The sequence below is a fragment of the Lemur catta genome, chromosome 14 (genome assembly GCF_020740605.2).
Source record: "Lemur catta isolate mLemCat1 chromosome 14, mLemCat1.pri, whole genome shotgun sequence".
Lineage (NCBI taxonomy): Eukaryota > Metazoa > Chordata > Mammalia > Primates > Lemuridae > Lemur > Lemur catta.
In genome coordinates this window covers 56,938,867-56,954,608 of record NC_059141.1, presented here as the reverse complement: position 1 = coordinate 56,954,608, position 15,742 = coordinate 56,938,867, and the positions used below count along the sequence as shown (strand labels likewise).

At 37.3% G+C, this 15,742-nt stretch overlaps 1 protein-coding gene across 6 annotated transcripts in view; it reads left to right on the top strand.

Moving 5' to 3' along the window:
* SHLD2 (shieldin complex subunit 2) overlaps nucleotides 1-15,742 on the top strand; it is an 85,119-nt gene that overhangs the window by 34,622 nt on the left and 34,755 nt on the right. The gene's annotated exons all lie outside the window — the stretch shown is intronic.

The window sequence follows — 15,742 nt, the reverse complement described above, 5'->3', positions numbered from 1 at the left end:
TGAATGATTTGATATAAAAAACAATTTTAGTTATTTAAAAAGTCACAATAAAGTATGAAGTGTGTTATACTAGTTATAGCCAGCATTGCTGTAAGTGCTTTCGTAGATTATCTTGTTTAATTATAGTCCTATGAGAAAGATGCTGTTGTTATTATACCCACTTCATAGACAAGAAAACAGAAGCACAGAAACCCAAGGATTTCTGCTTGTCATGCACTTCGCAAGAGTTAGGATGCCGTGAAAATAATGTTGCTTCTGTCCCTCTCTTCTTTTTCCCTCCAGCTATTCATTTTTGTTATTTTTTATTTAGCAGGACGATTTTGTTAGACTTAGTTTCCACAGGTCAGGTCTAGTTGCCAAGTTGGGTTTTATGTCCTTGGGAAATTCTCTGTACCTTATTTTCCATTTTCCACATTTTTTTATCTTTATTTTTCCCCCGAAGAAATACAATTTAATGAGTCAAGTGGTTTGTCAGGGATGGCTAAAACAAACAGTAATTCTCAGCCCCCACCATCATTTCCTCTTCTGATAGGTAACCACTCTCAACTCACAGTGTTTGGGATTTACCTGTGGTTTTTCAAGTAACATGTTTGAATTGATGTTACTTGAATTTTCAGTTTAGGACATAATTTGTTTGTGTAGTTTTCTGTGTCCTTTTCACTAACTCAACCCAAAACTTTCTACCATTTGTCCAAATCTCCTGTTTTGTTTCACATCACTTATTCTGTCAGTTTTAATATCTTGAAGAAGTTCCTTCCAGAGCAAAGTACTCCAATCTGGAGTAGTTTCTCTTTTCTCATAGTGCCCAGCTGTCATTCTGGGAATTGTTACTTCTTTTCTCCTGTGTTGGCTCTTCTATTTGTTTCCTCTGTCTTATGTATTCCTCTTTCATGGGGGGCAAATATTTGATACCTTACATATTTTGATACCACTTCTATTTTCCTCTTACCCTTAATTAGTAATTTTGCTGTATATAACATTCTGAGTGGGACTTATTTTTCTTCATAATTTTGATGATTTTGCTTCATTATCTTCTAGCTCACACTGTGACTATTGAAAGTTCAATATCGTTCTGATGCTTCACCTGTTATAACCTATTTCCTGTTTCCTCTAGAAGCTTGAAGGATCTTCTCTTCATTTCCACAGTTTTGAAATTTCAAAATGATATGCTTTAATATGGATGTACTACATTTTAATCCATTATGCTGTGCACTGTGTTTTCAATGGGAAACTTACATCATTTAGTTCTGGGACACATTCTTAAATTATTTCATTAATTTTCTGCTCTGTTTTCTCCTCTAGAGCCCCCATTGTACAGATGCTGAATTATCTTGACTGAATCTCTAATTTTTCGTATTGCCACCACCTATTTGATTCTTTGGTCTTTCTGATAAATTTTCTTAAGGGCCTTGGAATTTCTTAATTTCCAAGTGCTTTTTGAAAAAGTCTCGTATCTACTCCTATCTCTCCATGGACACTAATGCTAGGATGTAAAACTCCTTTTAAATTTTAAGTTTTCTTCTTCCCACATTGTCTGTGTTTCCTGCAAGTTCCTTCCCCGCCTCCCTTTTCTGTTTGTTTCTTTTGTTTTCTATTTTTTTGTGGTAGAGGCTTTCCTCAGATAAGTGGTTATCCTTGGCTATCTGCAGGTATAGCTCTAAAAGTTGATTGGAAGCTCTTGGCACATCACTGGTACTTGTTGACTTTGAGTTTACTGTAGGGTGATCTGGCTGTGCCATTTACTGGGGAGCCCTTCATGTCAGCTTCTGATTTCTTTTCCCTTTTATGAAAAGAGGAGAAGGGTCTTTTAATTTCCTTTCTGGTGGAAGAAAGCCTATATGCGAGTCCTCTGGGAGTTGAGTGAGGGAGGCAGGAAAGTGAGGATTTCAGCGTGTATGTGTTTACTTAATCCCCCTCTTTTCATTAAGCCTCCCCCACTAAAGTGCTTTTTGTCCCTCTGTTCTGAAATCCTCTTCAGAGAATAATTCTCTAGAATTTTGCCTTTGTGGGAGAGACATAGTAGCCTAACCACATGGAATTTAGGAAGGTATTGAAAGATTGAGCAGTTTCTTAAGGAACTTTAAATCCATCTTTTTGTTTAGTGCTCCCTTCACCCCTGTTTTTAGAGCTACCGCCTGTGGCCAGTTCCTGAGTCTTCTGAGAATTCTGTGGACTAAGTCAGGTTAGTTTTTGGCTTTCCACATTGCTAGTTTCTTGGATCTACTAAATCAGTTACCATTTGTCCACTTGCTTTCCAGCTTTCAAACTTTTGTTTATGCCCTAAAAATACCTAATTATCATTTTAACATAGTTTTGTTGGAAAGAAATGAAATTAAATATATGTGTTCAATCTTTCATCTTTACCCAGAACCTATATCTAGTTTGTTTTTGTTTGTTTAAGCATTTGTCTGCTTTTTAAAATTGTGATAAAATATGTATAAAATTTACTATTTTACAGGATACAGTTTAGTGGCATTAAGTACATTCACAGTGTTGGGTGACCACCTCTACTTTCTAGTTTCAGAAATTTTTCATCACACCAGAAAGAAACCCCATACCCATTAGCAATCACTGCCCAATACCCTCTTCCCCCAGCCCCTGGCAACCACACATCTGCTTTCTTGTTTCTGTGCATTTGCCCATTGTGGCTATGTCACATAAATGGAATCATGCAATATGTGGCCTTTTGTCACATATTTTCACTTACCATAATTGTTTTTTCTATAGCTGCTTGAATAGGAACCATGTTGTTTTTGTGGTTCATCTATGGTGTAGAATGAGTCAGTATTTCATTCTTTTTTTATGTCTGAATTGTATGGATATACCACATTTTGTTCATTCATCAGTTGAACTTTTGGGTTGTTTCCACATTTTGGGCTGTTGTAAGTAGTGCTGTTGTGAACATTGTGTACAAATTTTTGTTTAAACATTTCCTTTTTCAATTCTTTTGAGTATTTACTTAGGAGTGGAATTTCTGGGTCATGTGGGTCTGTGTTTAACTTGTTGAGAAACTGCCAAACTGTTTTCCACAGTGACTGTAACATTTTATGTTTCTTTTTTTCTTATCTTTTCTTTTCTCTTTTATCTTCTGTTTTCTTTTCTTTTCTTCTTCCTTTCTTTTCCTTTCTTTTCTTTCTTTTTGTCTTTCTTTTTTTTTTTTTTTTTTTGAGACAGGGTCTCACTCTGTTGCCTGGGCTAGAGTGCAATGGTGTCATGATAGTTCACTGCAACCTCAAATTCCTGGGCTCACATGATCCTCCTGCCTCAGCCTCCCAAGTAGCTGGGAATATAGGCGCATGCCACTGCACCTGGCTAATCTTTCTATTTTTAGTAGAGAAGACAGGGTTTGCTCTTGCTCAGGCTGGTCTCAAACTCCAGGCCTTAAGCAATCCTCCTGCCTCACCTCCCAAAGTGCTAGGATTACAAGTGTGAGCCACAGTGCCTGGCCCCATTTTATATTTCTGTCAGCAATATCCTAGTTTCTAGTTTTCTGTTCTACCTTTTCCACATTTTTGCCTACACTTGTGATTTTCCATTTAAAAATTTTTATTATAGCCATTCTAGTGGTGCAAAGTAGTATGTCATTTTGATTTACATTTCCCCAATGACTAATGACATTGAGCCTCTTTTCATGTACCTGTTGGCCATTTTTATATCTTCTTTGGAGAAATATCTATTTAAATCCTTTGTTCATTTATAGTTTGTTGCTTGTCTTTTTGTTGTGGAATTGTAAGAGTTCTTTATATAGTCTGGATACTAGATTCTGTTTAGATACATGATTTGCAAATCTTTTTTTCCCCTCTAGGTGTTTACTTGTTTTGTTTCTTCTTTTTCCTTGAACTCATCTGTATTTTTTTTTTTTTTTTTTTTGAGACAGAGTCTCACTTTGTTGCCCGGGCTAGAGTGAGTGCCGTGGCATCAGCCTAGCTCACAGCAACCTCAGACTCCTGGGCTTAAGCGATCCTACTGCCTCAGCCTCCCGAGTAGCTGGGACTACAGGCATGAGCCACCATGCCCGGCTAATTTTTTTGTATATATATTTTTAATTGGCCAGATAATTTCTTTCTATTTTTAGTAGAGACGGGGTCTCCCTCTTGCTCAGGCTGGTCTCGAACTCCTGACCTCGAGCGATCCACCCGCCTCGGCCTCCCAGAGCTAGGATTACAGGCGTGAGCCACCGCGCCCGGCCCTCATCTGTATTTTATAGTTGTAATATAATGATGACAGAAATGGTGTCATTTGTGTTTGTTTGCCTGGTTATTTGGAAGGATTGTATTTTAGGTGCTTTCCCCGCCCCCCCCCCCCCAATAAATGGTATTATGACACAAGGGCTTAATGAAGACTGATAAGAAATTATTAAAGACAGAAAGTGAAGATGGCCTACTTACAAAATGTGGTCCTTAGCAAAAGTGAAGTAAGTTAGTTAAACTACAATCAAAAATCTATTCTTATCCATAATAATGTATTTGTTGTTATTAAAGACCATATTTCTGTATTAAGTGGACCCATCTAATATCTGAGAGAATACTTACACTCTTACTGGGTGACAGATATGTTTTTTTCATGATTTATCTTCATTAATCTCATTCATTGTTCTATCCTGAATAATGAGCACTCACGTATTTGTGGATCAATGGTCCCCAAATTCTATGAAATAGATGCTGTTTTTGGAGAGGTTAACTGGCCCAGGGTGACATAGTTGGTAATGGTGGAGCCAAGATTAGCACTGAGTTCTGATCCCCGAGTTGTCTTTCTTAACTACATTGCTTTATATAGAGTTTGTCACTGATCTCTAGACAGAGTATTAGGAGGTGGGACCTTTGGGAGGTGATTAGGTCATGAGAGTAGGGCCCTCATGAATGGTATTAGTGCCCTTCTAAAAGAGTCCCCAGAAAGCTTTCTTGTACTCTTTCCACCAGGTGAGGTTACAAGGAGAAGTCTACAGCCTGGGAGAAGGCTCTGATCAGAATCTGACCATGTAGGCATCCTGATCTCAGACTTCCAGCCTCTGAAACTGTGAGAAATAAGTTTCTGTTGTGTATACGCCACCCAGTCTGTGGTATTTTGTTAGAGCAGCCCTAACTGACTGAGACATTAAGATTACAAACTATGCCATCCAGAAGATAATGGAGCAATTTCTTCAAAGTACTGAAAGAAAAATAAAAACTGTCAATCTTGAATACTCAGTAAAAATATCTTTAAAAAATAAAGAATTTTTGCAGACTAATGAAGATTAGAGAGTTTTTTGCCAACAGATCTGAGCTGTAAAAAATGTTACAGAAAGTTCTTCAGACAAAAGGAAAATTATACCAGAAGGAAAGTTGAATATATACATAGAGTCAGAAATGGTAATTATGTAGGTTCCTCATTTTTGATCTCTTTAAAGGATAATTAATTATATAAAACAAAATAGTTAAACAGTATATTTTGTGATTTATAACATACAAAAGTAAAATACATGATAAAAAATAGCAAAAATAAAGGTAGGAGGTAAATGGAAAAATGCTGTTGTAAGGTTCTTAGACTAGGTATAGTATTATACCACTAGGAAGTGGTATGGTACTATTTGAAGATAAGTTAAAGATGTAAATTGAAAATGTTATAGCAATGGGTAAAAAATAGTACAGAGCAGAAATGATACAAATAATGCAATTAAAATAGTGTTTAGAGGGAAACTTGTACATTAAATGCTGATGTTAGAAAAGAAGAAAGGTGTCAGTCATATCAATGATCTAAAACAGTCAGCAAACTTCTGCCTGTAGGTCAAATCCAGCCCATGATCTGTTCCTACAGGGCATGATCTTTGCATTGTAAAGTCACAGTGGTTCAAAAAGAATCAAAAAAAGACTAATAGTTTGTAGCATGTGAAAATAATAGGAAATTCATATTTTGGTAGTTGTAAGTAAAGTTTTATTGGAATATGCCTATGCTCATTGTTTCTATATTGCCTGTGGCTTTCCTGCCATATCAGCCACAAAGGGTAGTTATGACAGATTGTATGGCCTGCAAATCTAAAATATTTACTGTCTTGCCCTTTGCAGAAAATATTTGTCAACTCTGTCTGTGAATCCTACAGATACTTAAAAAAATAATATGAGTATATGCTTCAATTTCACCACTTCTATTCAGTATTGAAACAGTGGTCCTAGAGAGTATGGTAAGTCAAGAAAAAGGCATAAAAACAGGAAAAGAAAGAAGTACAATTGTTATTTGCATATGACATGATTGTGTACATAGAAAACCCTACAGAATTTACAAAAATCAATTCTAATAAGTGAATTTATCAATGTATAAAAATCATTTGTAGTTCTCTGTACTAGCAATGAAAAATTTGAAAACAAATAAAAATTATCATTTCTAATAGCATAAAGAATACCAAATGCCTGTCAATAAATCTAAGGATATGCTCTCAACACTGAAAATTGTAAAACATTGCTAATGTAATTTTTAAAAAAAACCTAGAGAAATGGTGATATACCATATTCAAGGATCAGAAAACTCAGCACTGTTGAGTTGGAATTCTCTCTAGATATATCTGTAGAGTCAGTACAATCTTGATTAACATACTAGTAGGCTTTGAAGAAATGGACAAGTTGATTCTATAAGCTTATTGAAATGTAAAAGACCAGCAAAAATAATGCAAAAGAATAGCAAAAATAATTTTGAAAAAGGACGAAGTTGGAGGCCTTTTATTTCCTCCATAAAACTATGCTATAGTTATCAAGATAGTATAGTCTTGGCATAATTATGGATATATATAGAGAGAGATCTGTGAAACACAATATAGAGCTCAAAAATAGACTTTACATATTTTTCCACCCAAGTGCCAATTCAATCCAGCAGGAGAAAGAAAGCCAAAAGTGTCTCTAATGCAATATCTCTGTGGAAAACAATGAATGACCACCCCAACTCACTCCATACACAGGAACTAATTTGCCATGGATCATATACCTAAAATGTAAAAGCAAAAACTATAAAACTTTTATATCACATTTTGCTGCATAACAAATTCCCTGATACTTAGTGGCTTAAATTGACACATATTTATTACTTTATTGTTACTGTGTGATGAATTCAGGAGGAGCTTAGCTGGTAATTCTGGTTCAGGGTCTCCCATGAGGTTGCAGTCAAGATCAGCCAGAGTTCAGTCATCTGAAAGCTTGGCTGGACTTGAGAATTGCTTTTTAAAGCAGTTCTCTGTTGGCCAGAGGCTTCTGTTGGTCAGAGGCTTCTGTTGGCCAGAGGCTTCAGCTCTTTCCTGGCTATTGGCAGGAGAACTCAGTGAACCTGTCCGTTGGGCTGCTTGAGTACCTTATGATGTGGTAGCTGACCTCCCTCAGAGCGAGCGATTCGAGAGTAAGAGCAAAGAAGAAGGTACAGTACCTTTTATGACAAAGTCTTGGAAGTCAAACACTGTCACTTTTATCATATTCTATTAATTACTCTAGCCCACATTCAAGGGTAGAGGAATTAAGTCCTACCTCTTGAAAGGAGGAATATCAAAGAATTTGTGGACATATTTAAAAACTGACTGGACATATTTAAAAACTGGTGGCTCATGCCTATAATTCCAGCACTTTGGGAGGACAAGGTGGGAGGATTGCTTAGGCCAGGAGTTCAATACCAGCCTGGGCAACATAGCAAGATCCCTGTTTCTACAAAAAAAAATTGTTTTAAATTAGTCAGGTGTGGTAGCATGCATCTGTAGTCCTAGCTACTTGGGAGGCTGAGGCAGGAGGATTGCTTGAGCCCAGGAGTTTGAGGTTACAGTGAGCTATGATCAGGCTTCTGCACTCCAACCTGGAAAACAGAGAGAGAGACCTTGTTTCCCAAAAAGAAAAGAAAAAAGAAGAAAGGGTAATGAACCACATGTAACTATCAACTAGCTTCAACAATTTCAAGTTTGCATTTCTTGTAAGTTGCAGAGTAGGGATTTGAACCCACATCTGTCTTGTTCCCAAACACATGATTTCATGCTGCCTCTTTGTTTTGTCCTTTAATGCTATTGAGAAACTTTATGATTTCCTAGTGTTTTTGGTAAAATAGACAAGAAAAGGTATTATAACAGTGAGTTTTTTTGGTTGATAGTAAGATGGAGAAAGCACCCTTTTAATGACTTATATTTTGTAATAAGCATTTTTTGGTTGCAGTGTTCTGCAAAGACAAAACCTGCTGATACAGTTCATCCTGTTTTACAAATCTTTGACCCATTCATCAGACTCTGACCACTCTAAAGATAAAGCATTACGGTTGTATTGGTCTTTCTGACTGAAGTGGCCTTCTGCAGATTGAGAAATTGTGTAATTATTAACTGTGGTAATGGATAGGTACTTGCAGGTTTCATCTGGTATCTTAATGAGCTTTAACCCTCTGAGTACATCTAAAACATATTCTAGAATCATTGAAATTCATCTGTTGTCCGTAACTTAACTCTTCTATGTAATTTTGCTATAAGAAATATTTTGTCTCCTCCTGCCCTTACCACTCAACATTCCTCCACTCACCACTTACAAATTGGAGTATTTAGTAGCAGCAGCCTTTGGTATAAAGACTTTTTTTAAAAAAATTACTCTTTGTTGAATTAACAGTGTTATTTTCTAGTTGATGTTTTTTAGGGGGAGAGTCCCACACTTATAGGGGTATTTATTTAGACAAATAGGTGAAGGCATAGTGAAACAACTGTTATATATAATAACTTTGTGCTTTATAGAACTTTAATTAATTACAGACATCTCTTGTCCTGGGAGATCCTCCAAACTCTCAAGATGGCTTGTATCTCCCCTTTATGTTTCACCATCTTCTCCTGCCTAGAGGGGTAGGAGGGCTTTGAATCTTGCCTTTGATTCTACTGTGATGATAGAAATACAGGTTGGACGTTCAGGAGAGAGGTTGGTTCAGATAGATTTGTAAAATGTTATTGGGTATGTGGTAGTTAAATGAATGGGATTAGATGAAACTCTCTAGAGATGTGTGGAATGAAAAGATCTCAAGAAAAGAGGTAGAAGAACCAGTTAGGAAAGAGTAGCATTCTAGAAACTAAGGAAAGAGTTTCACAATTAGAGTGGTGAAGTACTTACTGTGAGTTTTTATTTGGCAATTTGGACTTCATTATTGTTTTAATAGAGATAGGAAATGAAAGTCAGATTGCAGGACATTTAGGAGAAAATGTTAAGTGAGGACACAGAAGCAGAGAGTGTCTTTCATGCTTTGTAAGCATTTTGAAGACTACCTATAGCAGGCCTGTTTCTTGGGTAAGGCAGCTAGGGCAGCTCTCATGGGCTCTATGTTGGGATGGGGAGTAGGAATGACTTGGGGGCTGTATTGTACTACTTTTTTCTTTAACATTATTAAAATTTGGTTTCGCCGGGTGCGGTGGCTCACGCCTGTAATCCTAGCACTCTGGGAGGCTGAGGCGGGTGGATCACTCAAGGTCAGGAGTTTGAGACCAGCCTGAGCAAGAGCGAGACCCCGTCTCTACTAAAAATAGAAAGAAGTTATATGGACATCTAAAAAATATATATAGAAAAAAATTAGCCAGGCATGGTGGCACATGCCTGTAGTCCTAGCTACTCGGGAGGCTGAGGCAGAAGGATTGCTTGAGTCCAGGAGTTTGAGGTTGCTGTGAGCTAGGCTGACGCCATGGCACTCCGACCAGGGTGACAGAGCGAGACTCTGTCTCAAAAAAAAAAAAAAAAAAAAATTGGTTTCAAAATTTTGTGATTCACTATAGTCCTAAAAAAAAGCTTATGAAAAATGCAGATAATGGGCAGTCCCACATTCATTGAGTTGTCCCCAACTTCGTCCCTCTAGGAACACTTCTACTTTGAATTCTGTAATAGCTCATATCACTTTTTATAATTGTCACTTTGTTTCTCCTTTCAGACTATAAGCTCCTTATTATTGTTTTGAATTCTCAGTACCTAGCATAATGCCTAGTGTTGAGTATTTGTTATATGAGTGATTGAATGAATAAACTAATAAACATCTGTCTTTTAAGCACAAAAGAATTGCAATTTGGTGATCCCACAGAGTTAAAAAAGTAGAATTTTTCAGGAAAGAGGGATTGATAAACAGTTTCAAGTGGTAGTAAGACAAGAATTGAAAACTAACTTTTGGATTTGGCTATTAGAAAGTCATTGGTTTCCATAGTGAAAACTTTTATAGCAAAATGGTTGGAGTAGAAGCCATAGGAGGTAAAAGTGGGTTGAAGGATAAATGGGAAGCAGCCAGGTACAGTGGCTCATGCCTGTAATCCCAGCACTTTGGGAGGCCAAGGCAGGAGGATTGTTTGAGGCTAGGAGTTCAAGACCAGCCTGGACAACATAGCGAGATTCCATCTCTACAATAAATAATAAAAATTAGCCAGGCATGGTGGTATGCACCTATAGTCCCAGCTACTTGGGAGGCTGATGCAGGAGGATTGCTTGAGCCCAGATTTAGATGCTGCAGTGAGCTATGATCACACCACTGCATTTGAAAAAAAAAAAAAAAAAGACCAAGAAATGACAAAAGTAAGACCAAAGAAACAATATAGGAGAGTTTTGGGTTGTTTGTTTGTTTTTAAAGATTTGAAGCTAAAGGGAAGAAACCATTGGAGAAGAAGCCCGAAGACCCGAGAGAAGAGAGTGCATTATCATGGTAGTTTTATACATTTGATTTGCATGTATCTAAGTATTCTCACCAACACATCTGGAAAATACATTTCTCCTACTTGGGTTTGATATCTGTATTTTGAACTTGAAGGTTTTCTTGTGCTATTTGGGCCCCCCTAGTGGTAAACAGATTAATGGCATATAGTAAAACAAATTAGATCTGCTATACCAGCTATTCCTCATGCAGGTTGTTCTTTCTGTGAAGACTAAATGAACGTGGAATATGTGGTTACAGCAGTTATAGTGATGTTTACTCATTTTTTGATTTGCAGTGGGTCAAAACTTGACACCTAAAATTACTGTAATTTTGTTTTCTTATTGATACTGTGATTCAGTGTTATAAACTGCTTGAAAATTACAGTATATCTTTATTTTAGCTGCTAATACATTAACAGCTGCCATCATTATTGTCAACTCTTATACTGAAGGGTTAGATTTAGGTCCATTGTTATATAACTGTTGGAACATTATATTCAATTTGAAGATTCTGAAGGAAAAATCTGAATTACCAAACAAAAAATATTTGATTATTATGAAAATAAAAAGCATTCATTATTCATAATAATAAACTTATATAATATAAAAAAAATTTAAAAGTCATCTACAATCTTGTTTCTCAATGTTTTTCTTTCTAGGATTTTAAAAAATATTATAAAATATTTCTGAACAGTATAAGGAACACTTCTATAACCACACCCAGTTAAAAAAATAAACATGTTCAGAAGCCCTCTGTGTACCCTTTACCTGTCACATCCTCATCCCTCCCTCCCAAAGGGAACCACAATCCTGCATTTGGTGTTTTGTTCTCAGGCATACTTTAAAACTCAATATATTGATATTGTAAGTTATATATTCTTCAGATTGATTTTTTCATTTAAAATTGTGTTTGTGAGGTGTATCCATGTTGACATGTAGCTCTTGCTCATTTACTTTTGCTGCCATATAGTAGTCCTTCTTGGAATATTCCATGATTTATCTATCTTTTTCTTCATGAACTCATAGATTGTTTTAAATTTTTTGCTTATAAAGTCTTCCATAGTCATTCTTGTGCATGTTTTCTTGTGTGTATATATGTACAAGAGTTCTCTGGGGAAGGAACTTGAAAGTGCAATTGTTTGTATGGTATGTACATTCTCAGCTTTACTGTTTTGCCAAATCATTCTTAAAAGTGATAATGCTGGTTTTTACTCTTCCACCAGCAGGGTAAGAGTTCTCCAATCTTGGGTGTTGTCACACTGTTTAAAAGTTTCCCCAGTCCTGTGGGTATGAAACAGTGTTTCTTAAGAACAAACAAAAGACTTGTATTGTAGGATGTTTCAAACATATACAAAAGTAGATTGATAAGTGCAGTGAACCCCTGTGTGTCCCATCACCCCGCCTCAATGGTTATCAACACACGGCCAGTCTTGTTTCATCTATACCCTCACTCCCTCTCCCCTCCCTGTTATATGAAGAAATCTGAGATGTCATACCATTCTACCTGCAGACACTCATTATGTATCTCCAGCATATAACTCTTTCAAACCTCAGTAACATTATCCAACTGAAAAACAACAATCCCTTAATGTTATTGAATATCAGTCAAGGTTTCAGTTTCTCTGATTGTCTTAGAATATTTTTACATTTGTTTGTTCAAATCAATATTTAAATTAGGTCCATACATTATAATTGGCCTCAATCTACAGGTTCCCTCTGCTCTCCCTTATAACATCTGTCTTTGCAATGTTAGCAGCCATTAATGATCATTGCCTAAAAGATCCCGATTTGTTAGAAGTTGCAAAATGGTGATAGTTTGTCATTCTTTTTTGTTTATTAGCAGAATGCCTCTATAAAGAGATATTTCTTCTCATTAAATAGTTGGTCATCTTGTTATGCTATTAGTATAGAAAAGACAGGATAAATTTTCCTTCCTGTCATTCATTAGCTTTTAAAACAATTACTGTATTTAATCCCTCAGTAACCTCCAAAGTTGGCCATTGAGTGAGTTTGCATTAGTTTTCTTTATAAATGGATTTAAACAGGTTTGATGTATACCAGTTTATTGCAGTTTTTACACTTACTGATGCCCAAATTGCTCAACTTTGGCCAGTGGGAGCCTCTTCAAAGTTAGTTCCTGAGTTTTTTTGACATAGTCCTAGTAGTTTTTTGACAGTTTTCTTGCTTTCTGGTCTGATGACATGCTTCTGGCTCATCTGGTACACTTTCTGCCCCAGACCTGTAATCAGCCATTTCTCTGAGGAGTCCTAGTCACATGGCCACCCTCTGCCTAGCACATACCAAAATTCCATATTTCTAGAAGTAAAGCTGGTATACAGTATTAACTGCATTGTTTATATAAACACTTTAGGCGCAGTGAACCATTCTTATCAAGGAATGGTTGGAATCTTCCTGAAGTCTAAATTCACAGACATCAGCCAAGGGGCCCACCTTACAAGCAGGACTTTTTAAGGATATTAGTTTCAGGCCTGCTATGTTAACTCTTTTCTACATGGATGCCTATTAGACATCTTGTAGCGATTAGGAGTACATAGAAAGTTGGCCGAGGAGTCAGGAGGTCAGATGAGAGGCTGTGATGGAAATAGACATGTGGTAGTCATTGGTGTACAGAGATATTCAGAGCCCTGATACTGAATGGAGGGAGTATAGGGAGAGAACCAAGTACTGGGCCCTTGAGTGAGAAGCTGAGGAGATGGGGAGAAGCCAGCAAAGGAGACTGAGAAGGAGCAACTGGTGAGGTAGTTTGAGGGAGGACCAGAATCAAGAGGATCTGATATCCCTAAAGCCAAGCGAAAAGAGTGTTTCAAGAAGGAATCCGTGGTGTCGAATGCTCCTGATGGGCCAAGTAAGCTGAAAATGGAGAGTTGACTGATGACAATGTGCAGGTCATTGGGGACCTGGAAATAAGCTGTTTCTGTGGAGTGGTTTGGACAAAAGCTTGATGGAATGGGTTTATGAGAGAACAAGAGCAGAGGGAGTATGGATAATTTTGTCAAGAAATTTTGCTATAGAGAGAAGCAGAAAAATGGTGCAATAGGTGGAGAGGGATAAGGAGATGAATAACAGCATAGGAAAAGTAGTGGCATGTTTGTATTTTGATGAATGTGCTCCGTGACAGTGAGAAACCCATGATGTGGGTGAGAAGGGGAGAATTACTAGAGCCTGAGTAGGGAAGCAGAAATGAGATCTGATTCCTAAGTGAGGAGGAGATGGCCTTGTACAGAAGCACAGACAGCTCATTCATAGTAACAGGAACGTAGGCAGAGTATATGGGTCCCATAGAGGTGGGTTGGCAGGTGCGTTGTTGAGAGCTTGCAAATGGAAACAGGTATCGTGGTCACCTCCATGCTGAGGATAGGGAAGGACTAGCTGGAGATGTAAAGAGTGAGAAGACATAAATGAGTTATCTTGGAGAGTGAATGGGAAGAGTGATAGAGAGGGATAGGATTCCTTGGCTTCACCTTGAGGTTAATGGTAATGAATTTAAATTGAGAATAGTTTTTAGATACTTGTGTATTTTTTTCTCTAGTTATTTCCGTCCATTGGGATATAGGTGCAAGGTAGGTGATTATTCAACCAGTGTTTGAAGTTAACTGCATAGTACGTTGGAGGGCAGAGCAGCAGAGTTAGAGATGTGTGATAGGGAGTGATTATAATAACGGACCATAGCACCTAAGCTGGTTAAGGAGGAAAGTGAAGGATGGGGCTATTAAAATGTGGTATGATCAGTGCATTCATTGTAGGTCCCATGTGTCAAAGGGTTGTTGGAGTTGTGGGTCTAGAGGGAGTACGTTGGAAGGTAGGAGAAAATAAGAGAGTTGAAAGCTTAATATTGAAATGAGGGGAAAGTGTATAGTTATTGATAATGGTATGATTATGGGAATGGATGACTGAGGTAAGGTGGAAGATACAATCCATGGAGGAAGAGAGGTCAAGGAACCAAGAGGCCAGGTCAAGGAATGATAAGAGTGACTCCTGGAGATCATAGTTTACCTTCTTATCTTTTTACACAGGACCCTGTACTCTAACCAAAAGCCCTTAATCATACCATGGTCTTTCATTACTCTGCCCTCTTACTGTTTCTTTTGTTTGAAATTCTGTTGGCCACAGTGTCTGTCTTCCCTTTCCTTCTAGATCATTATTGTTTCCAGTTTATAGCTTATGGTGTTGATTACATTATTTTGAAACTATTAGTCTATATCTACTATTTTTTTCTTCTTTTAGGTTTTTGAAAAACCAGATGAACAGTTCCCTTAGCCAAGAACCTTATCTGTCTTTTTGCCCCTGTAAAAAAGTTTTAACAGGCCGGGCGTGGTGGCTTACGCCTGTAATCCTAGCACTCTGGGAGGCCGAGGCGGGTGGATCGCTCGAGGTCAGGAGTTCGAGACCAGCCTGAGTGAGACCCCGTCTCTACTAAAAATAGAAAGAAATTATCTGGCCAACTAAAAATATATATAGCAAAAAAAATTAGCCGGGCATGGTGGCGCATGCCTGTAGTCCCAGCTACTCAGGAGGCTGAGGCAGTAGGATCACTTAAGCCCAGGAGTGTGAGGTTGCTGTGAGCTAGGCTGACGCCACGGCACTCACTCTAGCCTGGGCAACAAAGTGAGACTCTGTCTCAAAAAAAAAAAAAAAAAAAAAAAGTTTTAATGAATTCTAGGAATAGATCTATTTGGTAAATATTTATTGAAAGTTAGTTATTGTTGGCTAGGCGCGGTGGCTCACAGCTGTAATCCTAGCCCTTAGTGAGTATGATGCTTACTTAGATTTGCTTATATCAAGCACCACAATTAATGAAGAAAGTTTAAATTGTAATGAGTTTATCTTTTATCCATGTATTAAAAAATGATTATTACTAATCTATTTGTATTTTAGAGAAGATTAAAAAATATAGAAGCAGTTATTAATTGTCCTAACAGATTGGAGTGAAGATGGGTAATACATTGTCACTTGTGCATTTTGAAGAGAGCCTTAGTTTTTAATTTTCTCTGTCTTCTGGTTTGGTCTTGGGAATCAAGTTCATAGTTGAAGAAAAAAGGCCCTAAATTTACTGAGATAATCTATGGTGTAAGGAAAATGGGTAATTTAAAGGT